General features: G+C 38.6%; 1 long non-coding RNA gene across 1 annotated transcript; it reads left to right on the top strand.

Moving 5' to 3' along the window:
- The first annotated feature begins 260 nt into the window (after window positions 1-260).
- Window positions 261-5,400, top strand: LOC308666231. The gene is made up of 2 exons (XR_014026063.1): window positions 261-800; window positions 4,556-5,400. It is a non-coding gene; the product is annotated as an uncharacterized lncRNA (long non-coding RNA).
- Window positions 5,401-10,881: the final 5,481 nt, after the last annotated feature.

Below are 10,881 nucleotides of genomic sequence, written 5' to 3'. Positions count from 1 at the left end.
TGTCAAACTCATGACTTCACGTGATGTCGCATGACGTATTGGGACTTTTTCCCCATTGCCGCCAATGGGGTGGGCGTGGTTTTGGCATGATGTATCCGGCCCACGGGCCAACAGTTTGACATGCCTGCTCTATAGTATTTCTTGGAATTAGTTACTATGAGAGCTGACTGTACAATGAAAACATTTCAAAGCCACATGAGGCAGCTATTTGAGCAGAGTGCTGCTCAATCTTGTTATCTCTTGCTTGGTATGAATGTTCATTTGCCACACTGAATCATGCTCAGCACAGAGAGATATTCTAAGCAAGGGCAAAAGGAGCAAATGATGCTGACATACTGTAAACAACTGGCAGGAACATCCCAGTTCAGTTCTACTGCACTTGTGATATAAAAAGTGCACCATGACCACAAACAGGTTCTGTGTAATTGGGTCAGTTCTTCAAGGTAGGTCAGGTCAAGGACAGGAAACTCCTCCATTAATTATTGTTTCTTCTTTCCCAATTCTCGGAATCCATTCTACATTCCATCACAAACTAGGAAAGTGTTCTAGGAGCTGATCCATCATTCAAACACTTCCCATAACCAGCACAGGGTTTCATGATGACTATGGGGGCAATAGTAGTAAAAACAGCTACACAATAACCAACAAACCCTTCTTTCATTGATTACCATTGTTGTGACAAAGAAGAATTCACAAGTCTGCTACAATGTTTCTCAACAATATTTTGCCACCTTAAACTGTCTGCTTAGACAGCTTTAAGAAAAGACGTGAGACATTTAGTAAGGAGATCGCTATAAAAGGTATGTGAAAGCTTTACATTTTAAAAAATCTTTCTTAGTATTCAGATTAAGATAAGTTTGTGGAAATCATTTTATACAGAATAATCCAGTCTCTATCCACTGTAGGTTGAAAGCCTCTTCACTGAAGGTTGTGACCAATCTACCATGCTTGGTCCAGCACAGTTAGATAGATATGTGTTCTTTAACTTCCTGTCTAGGATAAAGTGATTAGGCCAAGCCATCTAGCTGACTAGCATCTTAGCTCTATACCATATTGGCACATACTGGTTGGTGTGTTGGTGTGCGTATGTATGTACACCAAATTCTATGATACAGTCATCTAAGTTCCTGGAAATGGTACCTCCCACTATTATTGCTCCTTATTATTTATACATTTTAAAATTCTCTAATAAAAAGAACATTCAGAAGCAATATAGGTCTTAGTTCCAGTGGATATAAATCGTAAGTAGGAAAAATTGTTGTGATCATGCTTTCCTTGAGAGGCCAGTATGTTGGACAAAATATGCTTTTGGCTTGGATCCAGCAGGAAATCATCAGATTTTCTTGCCATTGTAATAAATAATCAGTATTGTGCTGCAGTTAAGTGTTAGACTAGGACCAGGAAGTGTCAAATTCATGTCCATCTTCATTTGTGGAAGTTCATCATGGGAATTGGATCATCATCTTTCCAACTTAGCCTAATTGGTGGGGTTGTTGTGGAAATACAATTAAAAGGAGAGCAAAGCTGTGTATTTTTAGTCACCTCAACAAAAGTAGCAATATACATTTATATATAAAAAAGCTTAACTTTTCAGAAGCTAATACAGGAATTGTAGGAAAATAACCTAAAACACTTCGCCCCACCATCATCTCCATATTAAAAGTTAAGTCCCTGTCCTTGGCAAGAGATGAAGAGAAAATGGAGCAAGGCTATAGCTTTCCCATTGCAACATATCAAAATTCATTCAAGTCTATATATAAAATGCACTCTACTAGTGTTTTGTGGTTTCTATAAAAAGAAGCTCCCAGTTCTCCTGTTGAACTTGGAAGACTTGAGACATTTCCAGCTTTTGTAGTCACCAGATTTATAAAAAATATAAATAAAGCTGATAACGGAGGATAACATTACAATAAAATACTCCAATGAGACACAATATGATTTTTTAAAGCAATTGTCTGTATTGATCTTGAGGCACAGACTACATTGGTTCTTCAGGTCCCAATTCTGACCAGGGGTGTCAGATTTGGCATTTACAAAATTATAGTCACGCCATCACTGCATCTTTTTTAGAAGTGTGGATATTAAGGAAACACCTTGGATCATGTCTGAATCGCTGTCTTCAGCTGAAGATTACAACTTGATTGCAGTGGTGGTGGTTGGTTGTGGGAAATTCTTATTTTTGCTGCAAAATTACTGACTTTTATTATGATACTTTTCTCTTTTTCAATTTAAATGAGGGCAACCAAAGGGGGTTTGCATGGCCCCGGGGGTACATTAGGCATGGAAAGAATCTCACCAACTTTCCAGACATTACAAAAGTGACAGACACACCAAAAGGAAATGGCACAATTCAAAGAGCTTACAACTCCTGCTGATATTAGTCAACATTTATTTAGCCTCTCACAAATGAAGGCATTTTATTTAGCCTCTGCTCATTTCTCTGCATTGCTGCCAATGACGACTTTATTGTTCCTCATCAAAATGAGCCCTTCCTGCCTTCTCTTTTGTCTGCATCAGTTATAATTTGTTTTTCCCAGCCCCAGGGAAATCTGGCTAAAAATCAGAATAAAACTTTTTAATGGCTCATCCAACTTCTCAAGAGTGATTGGAATGATTAATACTATTGATCATGCTTTTCTACATAAAATGTTGGCTAGTTTTATGGTATTGCTGACAGTATTTTCTGAATGATTTATATCTTTTGTATCTTATATGATGCTCTAGGCAATTCACAATATCAAAAAATACATAAATATAAAAATCACTAAACAGCATAGAAACACCCCAACAATTATTTTAAAAGACTAAAATGCTCAAAGAATAGTTTGCAAAAAAACATAAAAGTAAGGCTCATGTTTCTGAAACTGAAGGTCTACTGCAACTTCTGGAAAGTTGTTAGCGAAGAACTGAGATCTGTCTTTCTGTGAAGGGAATTTTGGGATATAAATATGGTTATTGAAAATGCCTTCCCCCCCCCGATTCTCTGCCACATGCACATGAAAGGTTGCTGCAACATAGAAGAGGAGTTCCATACTTGATTGCAGCAAAAGGCAGATGTATATGAGAATCTTTATTATCTTGGTCCCAAACCATTGAAGGCATTAGAGGTCAGCACTGATACATCCATTTCTATACCAAAATAAACTGGAAGCCAATGTAATTGTGTTTCCTATGTGCAGCTCAGGTTAAAAAACCTACAGATAGTCCTTGACCTATGATCACAATTGAGCCCAGAATTTAAGTCACTGCATGACTGATTTTAAGGGACGCGGTGGCTCAATGGGTTAGGACGCTGAGCTTGTTGATCAGAAGGTCAGCAGTTTGGCGGGTCGAATCCCGAGTGCTGCGTAACAGAGTGAGCGCCTGTTACTCGTCCCAGCTTCTGCCAACCTAGCAGTTCAAAAGCACGTAAAAAATGCAAGTAGAAAAATAGGGACCACTACGGTGGGAAGGTAACAGCGTTCCGTGTGCCTTTGGCGTCTAGTCATGCCGGCCACATGACCACGGAGATGTCCTCGGACAAGCGCTGGCTCTTCGGCTTTGAAACTGAGATGAGCACCGGCCCCTAGAGTTGGAAACGACTAGCACGCATGTGCGGGGGAAACTTTACCTTTACCTTATGACTGATTTTATTTTATGACCATTTTTACAATGGTTGTTAAACATTAAGGGATTCAATATTTAAGTGGACCACATGGTCATTAAGCAAATTCAGCATATCCAATAGGCAAGCTGGAAAATGGCAAAAAATACCACAAATTGTGGTCAGATGACCATAGGATGCTGCAACTGCTCATAAATGCAAGCTGGTTGTCAAGCACCCAAAATGCCACCCCATGAACATGGGTGTATATGTGTTTGTGTGTGTGGCAGTCATAACTTCGAGTAGCTTTCTTTGAAGTTCATCATCACTTCAAACAGACAGTGTGAGGACTATCTGTATAGCTTTTTGAACCAAGTATAGCTTCCTATTAATCAACATCTTTCCATAGAACAAGTTGTAATAACCTAGTTGTGATGCAACTCAGTGCCTTTTCCAACTGCTGAACTGAAGTTCTATGTACCCACTCTTGCAGAAAACTAGCACAAAATATGCAAACACCTTTACCAATCCCTGCTCTATTTCTATTGCTCATGTTTCAAGTTTCATTCATTCTCAGGTAATGCCCTTGGAAAATGTTGGAAAAAGGAGGAAAATACTGTTTTAAAATGGGTACTCTAAGAACAAGCCCATCTTAATGATGGACCAACATCAATAAGGCAGGGGGATGGGAAAAGATGTTGGCAGGGCACATTTGTGCAGTAGTTATGTGCAAACTACAAAATACATGTTCCCTCTTTGCCATTCCCTCATTCTCTAGCAAAGTTATCGCCAAATCAATCCCACCCAGACAAAGACACTTTCTGTTTCCTTTGCAGAGAAGAGAGTCAACTACTAGGACTTATTAGATTCGATCCCTGATCCTGTTTGCTACTTTATATTAGAAGATTCCTACTTCTCTTTTACTTACTGTGTCTACTGTACTGCTCTCTTCATCTGCTTTGACTTTTACAGTGTGTCTGATCTTCCTACCCTCCAGCCAAGACTTGGATTCTTCCTGCCCAGATCTAACACCACTATTCATGCGTGCAATCAACACTGGAAATCAACTATGTCAGTCCTTTAATATATGGCAATCCCACTCTTTCTTCTACTGTACATCGTGCCCTTGGAAGAACAAACTTGTTTCTTGCATCTATTTGTTATAAAGGAAAGTAGAAGTTCTGAAGCACTATATGAGAAAGAGTCATTTATCCTTCATGTTACTGCAGCACTTTTCTGTCCGAATCAGTCTATCATCCTTCACTCAGCCTTTTATATCACAAAGACTTCTTCTAGTCTATACCTGAGTAAAGATTGCCTCCAGACATATGAACAGTCTCTTCTTTCCTGGCTTTTAGCAAATTCCATTAAAACATCGGGTCAAAGAAACTAAAAGAAGCCAGAAGAAAAAATTTGAAACTCATTGATTGGAGTATATCTGATTAATCACTTATTTTTTTTCTTCCCCCTCCATGGCTTTTCAGGATCATAATTGTTTATATGTTATTTATTTGTTATTTTAACGGTTTATAATCTGAAGTCTGAATATGGGAGTTGTAGGCTGCTCAGAGTCACTTGCCATTAGAGTGACTTATGATCAAGCCCTAGAAGAGACTCAGTGCTCTCTATATTATGAACATTATTACCGTCAGGACTGAAAGAGAGCACTTTAGAGAAATCAATGTCATCATCACCCATGAAGAAATATTTCTCCTGGCTATGTTTCACTTTTTGTCAAATGCATGAAATGCTATTTTCAGTTATTGCATATGTCTGTAGATGTGTGATTTATATTATTATATTACATTACATTATATTACACTACATTATATTATATTATTATGGTAATTAGTATCATATTTTCACACACAGGTACAGAGAAAATAAAAGGAGGTTAAGAATAAAAGAGTTTAAAAATCATCTATCACATATCTATTTCAAGTTGGTAACCTGGAATTGCCAAAGGTTGCCCTGTTTTACATTTCATTGTCATTTAAATCTGTTTCTTTCTTTCTAAACCCCTGTGTGATTATGAGTGCTGGCAATTGGAAGTCCTTCACGTATCCCTACACAATCTGTAAAAACCTCTGCCACTATAAATGTATTAATCTTGAAAGAGTCACTGGACATTTTCATTATCTTTTTGCCTTCAGGAGAGCAACAGGGCTAACCCTGGGCAGGAAATCTGTTTTTTTTCCTTCCACAGCTGTATTGTTTTCAGTATTTTAAGATTAATAAGTCACACCAATTCAAGAGGCAAATATGGGAAGGCAGGATATCATTTGCCTTCAGACCTTCAGTAAACAAACCCTAAACAAGATTAAGCTCAAATTCAGACCAAGCGTGTTTGATCATTTGGAGACTGTGTTTTGGTAGCTGATACTTTCTGAAAGATCCATGTCAACTTGACAAGGCGCTCCTTTGTCAATATCTCTGTCCATTAGAGTTGAGTGAGAAATTGTTTTCTGAACCCTTAAGCCAGATCTATTGTAGTACTTAAGGAACTGCTAGCAAAAAATAAAGCAAACTGTTTTACACTTTTGCTTTAGTTTTTCCTGCCTTAAGGAAGGGTCGTCAATCAACTTTCAGGAACATGAAGGAGGGACATAGACAGAGAAGGGGGAAATGCTGCATACTCATATAGGAAATTCTGTTTCAGCTGAGCACTTCTTTGTTCCAGGGAGTTTTTTTTTCTGGAGCAGCTTAGTCTATTTTGATAAATCTAGTTAATATAAAAAGAAGTCTATTGCTGGATGTTAGTTATGATAGTTCCATAGAACCAAAAGAATTATATTGGAGTATAGATGCAAAATCGGGACGCGGTGGCTCAGTGGGTTAGGACGCTGAGCTTGTCGATCAGAAGGTCGGCAGTTTGGCGGGTCGAATCCCGAATTCCGCGTAGCAGAGTGAGCGCCTGTTACTCGTCCCAGCTTCTGCCAACCTAGCAGTTCGAAAGCACATAAAAAATGCAAGTAGAAAAATAGGGACCACGACGGTGGGAAGGTAACAGCGTTCCGTGCGCCTTTGGCGTCTAGTCATGCCGGCCACATGACCACGGAGATGTCCTCGGACAAGCGCTGGCTCTTCGGCTTTGAAACGGAGATGAGCACCGGCCCCTAGAGTCAGAAACAACTAGCACGCGTGTGCGGGGGAATCTTTACCTTTTCTTTATAGATGCGAAAATCTGCAAGCCAGTGATAAGCAGGGGTGGGAGGTGTTCCAGTTTAGATCTTAGGCAGAGACTATTAGAAAAAGGAGAAAGCAAATAGGTGGCAAGGAGAGAGAAAGATTAAAGAAAGGTATATATGGCTTCATTTAGCTTGAGGGAATGTTCATCTTGATCAAAAGATTTCCCAATGCTACTCTAGATAGATAAAAAAGGATATCCAATTTATGAGCTTCCAAAAGCATCTGAATCCTGTTTGAAATAGACTGCAGATCTTTGTGGATCTTGATCTGATCCAGAGTAATAAGTCTTGTATTATTTTTATAGTACATTTGCTTTTTGCAACAAAGTACACTGATACAGATTTGCTTATGACACTCTTGAATATACAGACAGATGCAGAGACATTTTTCCATAACTTGTTGATTTAATCTTAAACTCCATACAACCTAGCCTCTATTCTATTATTCAAAGCCAGGTTTGGTTAGCGTTGACTATTGGACTGTCCTGTCTTAGATCCACAATCTCTTCTGTTACCCATTCCAGCTCTTTTCCTATAAATACAGTATTTCTGCTTTCAATTTAAGACTATGCAAAGTTCAGATACTTGTCATTTGCTGCCACCTACTGGCCATGAATTTATTTTATTTAGCGTATGGCTGGTCACACACAGAATTAAAAGCACTTCATATTTACAAGTTAGAACAGTTAAAACAATTTTTTTTAAAAAAAGAAGTAATTATAAAACCTAAGAGAAAAACAGAAATAACATTTCAGATTTTAATGTCGAGTTTGGAGATCCAGTCAGTAGCTGCCGTTGTTACGCAGAGGAAGTCCTTAAAATCTCCTGGGTATCTTCTATTAGTGCATTCCCTCACTATATGTTGGATAGTCTGTCGGGGAGCCCCGCAATCACATTGTGCTGAAGGTGTCTTTCCCCATTTATACAGAGAATCAGCACACACCCCATGAGTCATTCTAATTCTATTGTATGTCACCCATATGTGTTGGGGTAGATTAAATCCTGGAGGTATACTATTAGGATTAATATGCGAAATATCTTGGGAGGTATAGCTACTCTATGCTTCCATCCACTTTTGTATAGTGCTCTGATGTTCATCCAGCAGCTTAAGCGCTGTGAGGATGGTGGATTTCTTGACTTTAATCGACATCTTAAGAGATCAGAGGTATAGGCATGAATGGGTAGAGAGGAGTTTAGCAGGATCTTACTATACTCCCGAATGAGAGCTTCTTGTCATCGTAAGTGCGGGGGAAGTATGTGGCGAAGAACTGGTAGCCAGTGAATAGGTGTAGATTTTATGCACCCAGTAATTAATCTCATCGTATGGTTGAGTTGAACATCAACAAGTCTTATATGTGAGCTGTTTATCCATACAGGTGCGCAGTATTCCGCTACAGAGTAGCAAAGCCCAAGGGCTGTGCATCGAAGAGTTGGAGCTGAAGCTCCCCAAGTTGTTCCACATAGTTTTTGCAGAATGTTGTTTCTGCTGTTAACCTTGGCAGCCATATTCTGAATATGTTTTTTAAAAGACAGGGTCCTGTCTAAGGTGACCCCCAGATATTTTGGAGTTGCCTCATATGGGAGCAATTTGTTATTTAGGTATACATTGAGTTCTCTTTTTGCCAGTTTATTAAGGTGGAAACTGGCCATGAAATAAAGTACACAGGAACTTAATAACTTAATAACTCTGTAACTGAGCTGCTTTTCTAATTGTTTGATGGATACTGACCTGTTCTAGCCTCCACATCACCTTTAGTATAAGGACTGCTAAATGATACAGCAAGTTTCACTTCCTATAGTACGCTGTAATTTTGTCAAAAAGACCTAGTCTTTTATGTAAAACTCAAACCTAAAATGAATGCATGTAAGTAGTAAATTACTTTTGCACTGATACAAATAGGCCTGTTTCCAAATGTTATTTTTTTAAAAAAAAAGCATTTCACATATAGGTCTTTTAGAAATCATTGAAGTACCTATTATTTTTTCTTTCCAGAAGCAAGAAAATTCAGCATTAGCATAATTCAGTGAAGGGACACATGGCAGCCAAGAAAGCTCCACACACATTTGCACTACTCAGGTGACCCTGACGACACAGGTGAACTGCCAAATGGTTTCAAGGACTCTCTAAAGCAGGGGTCTTCAAACTTGGCCCTTCTATGACTTGTGGACTTCAACTCCCAGAATTCTTCAGCCAGGCAAGCTGGCTGAGAAATTCTGGGAGTTGAAGTCCACAAGTCATCAAAGGGCCAAGTTTGAAGACCCCTGCTCTAAAGAAATGCAAATGACCATCTGTCTGTAAGCAATATAAATCCTTCCACTCCCCACCATCTAGTCAGAGCTGAAGAAGCTTCTTGGATGAGAAGCAAAATGTCTTCAAAAGAGAGACAAGAAAGTCCAGTTGCCTCCTGAGAAAAGCACCTTTGTGACAACCATACTTGGATGACTGAGAATCTCCATAGACAGTTCTAAAGCAAATTTATCTCTAGTTAAGATTTTCCATAGTGTGTACATATGCTCAAAATATCTTTGATCTACATACCTCATAAGATCTATGTAACCTTGTGGGTCTTGCTCTTAGCCTGTTCAGGTCCAAGTGACTAGTGATTCGCTGTAACATGGTAGCTTGAGGCTTATAAGCAATCATTTGGATCAGCTCCAGTTGTTGATTTCTTTAATGAGTTATTTTGTCAAAATAGGGGCTTATCAGATTGGCAGATGGAGCCAAGGTAAGCAGATGGGGCAATACCTTGGAAGACAATATCTCAATTCAAAATGACATTGAAAAGGCATGAGCATTCAATAATATCCAAAGGTTGATAGTCCACTCTGACCAGTCTAAGGTCCTCCATGAAATATATAAGCATAGGAAAAGGAGGCCTGCCTTAAAAACTATGTATATAAGAAAGATCTAAGAGTATCAATGTGCAATCTGTCAGCACATTTGACCAGATCCACATATTGTTCAAACTAAGTACTACTGGTATATTGTATTCTGCCTATAATACAGGAATCTCCTCAGACTGCTTGTCTTCCCTCAGGTACAGATAGATAAGATTCGATGGAGCATGGGGGTGGGGGTGTCAGTCCTGGATCTCTTGTGGTTGCATAATGACTCAAGACTAATTCCTTACTTGATCCCTCCTCCCTATCTGGCTGGGAGAACACCACCAGAGAATATGAGTGCTCTGTGATATGCAGCACCTTAAAGGCCAATGCAAAATGGGTCTATATTAAGTTTTGAATCCACACTGCAGATTGTTCCAGTGTACTGTGCCCTGATTAGTCTGCAATAGGAGTAGAGGGTGGCACCAGATTTTACAAGGAATATGGAGAAGCTGTCAAAATGATAATAGGTCTGGAAATCACATCCTATAAGGAAAAGTTAAAGAACTTTATATTTACCTTATAAAAACAAGCCTAATAGGAAATATAACAGTACTTAAGAAATATGTGAAATATTTCACATACAAGAAAAGGTGGATCTGCTCTTTTTTGAAACTGAGCAAGAACCAGTGGCTTGAATTGGGGATGAGGAGGACGTTCAAGCAGAATATGATGATGGTAAGTGCTATTTAACAGATTAAGAGTCTACCTATAACAATTCCCCACTGGTGAAAGTTTTCAAATAGGTGTAGATGGCCTCCTTTCTGCTTGAAGTTTGTAATATGTTTGGTTTTGTTCCCATATACAAATGGAAATGTAGCAATGGTGAATGCAAAGGCTACAGGGGGGTTATGTTTGAAAGAGTAGAAGAGGTGACAATAAGCAAAATTTTGGAATTGCAGTGTAGATTCCCAAATTTTGTTCTTGATCAAGTCATCAAAAACTGTATGGACATAAAATGTATTTATGATTGTCGCTTTAGAAAAAGAAGCTGATATAGCGAATAGGATTGATTTATAATGTATTTTCAGCAAATGTGGAGTTGAAATTTGGTTGCTAAATGTGGATTATAAATAATTATATTTATAAATAAATGTATTTTTCCTCGCCTGTGGGGAGAATCTGACAGGCAGTATTTAGAAGGAAATTTCTTAAAGGTGTAACTTACTAAAAAGGGAAAAAAACCCTGTCCTATGGAGTAAAATGAAGTAAACAAGCATGGACAAT

Source organism: Vipera berus, assembly GCF_964194415.1.
Source record: "Vipera berus genome assembly, chromosome: 3".
Lineage (NCBI taxonomy): Eukaryota > Metazoa > Chordata > Lepidosauria > Squamata > Viperidae > Vipera > Vipera berus.
Note: the sequence above shows the minus strand (reverse complement) of the source record. Positions and strands in the feature narration are given on the sequence as shown.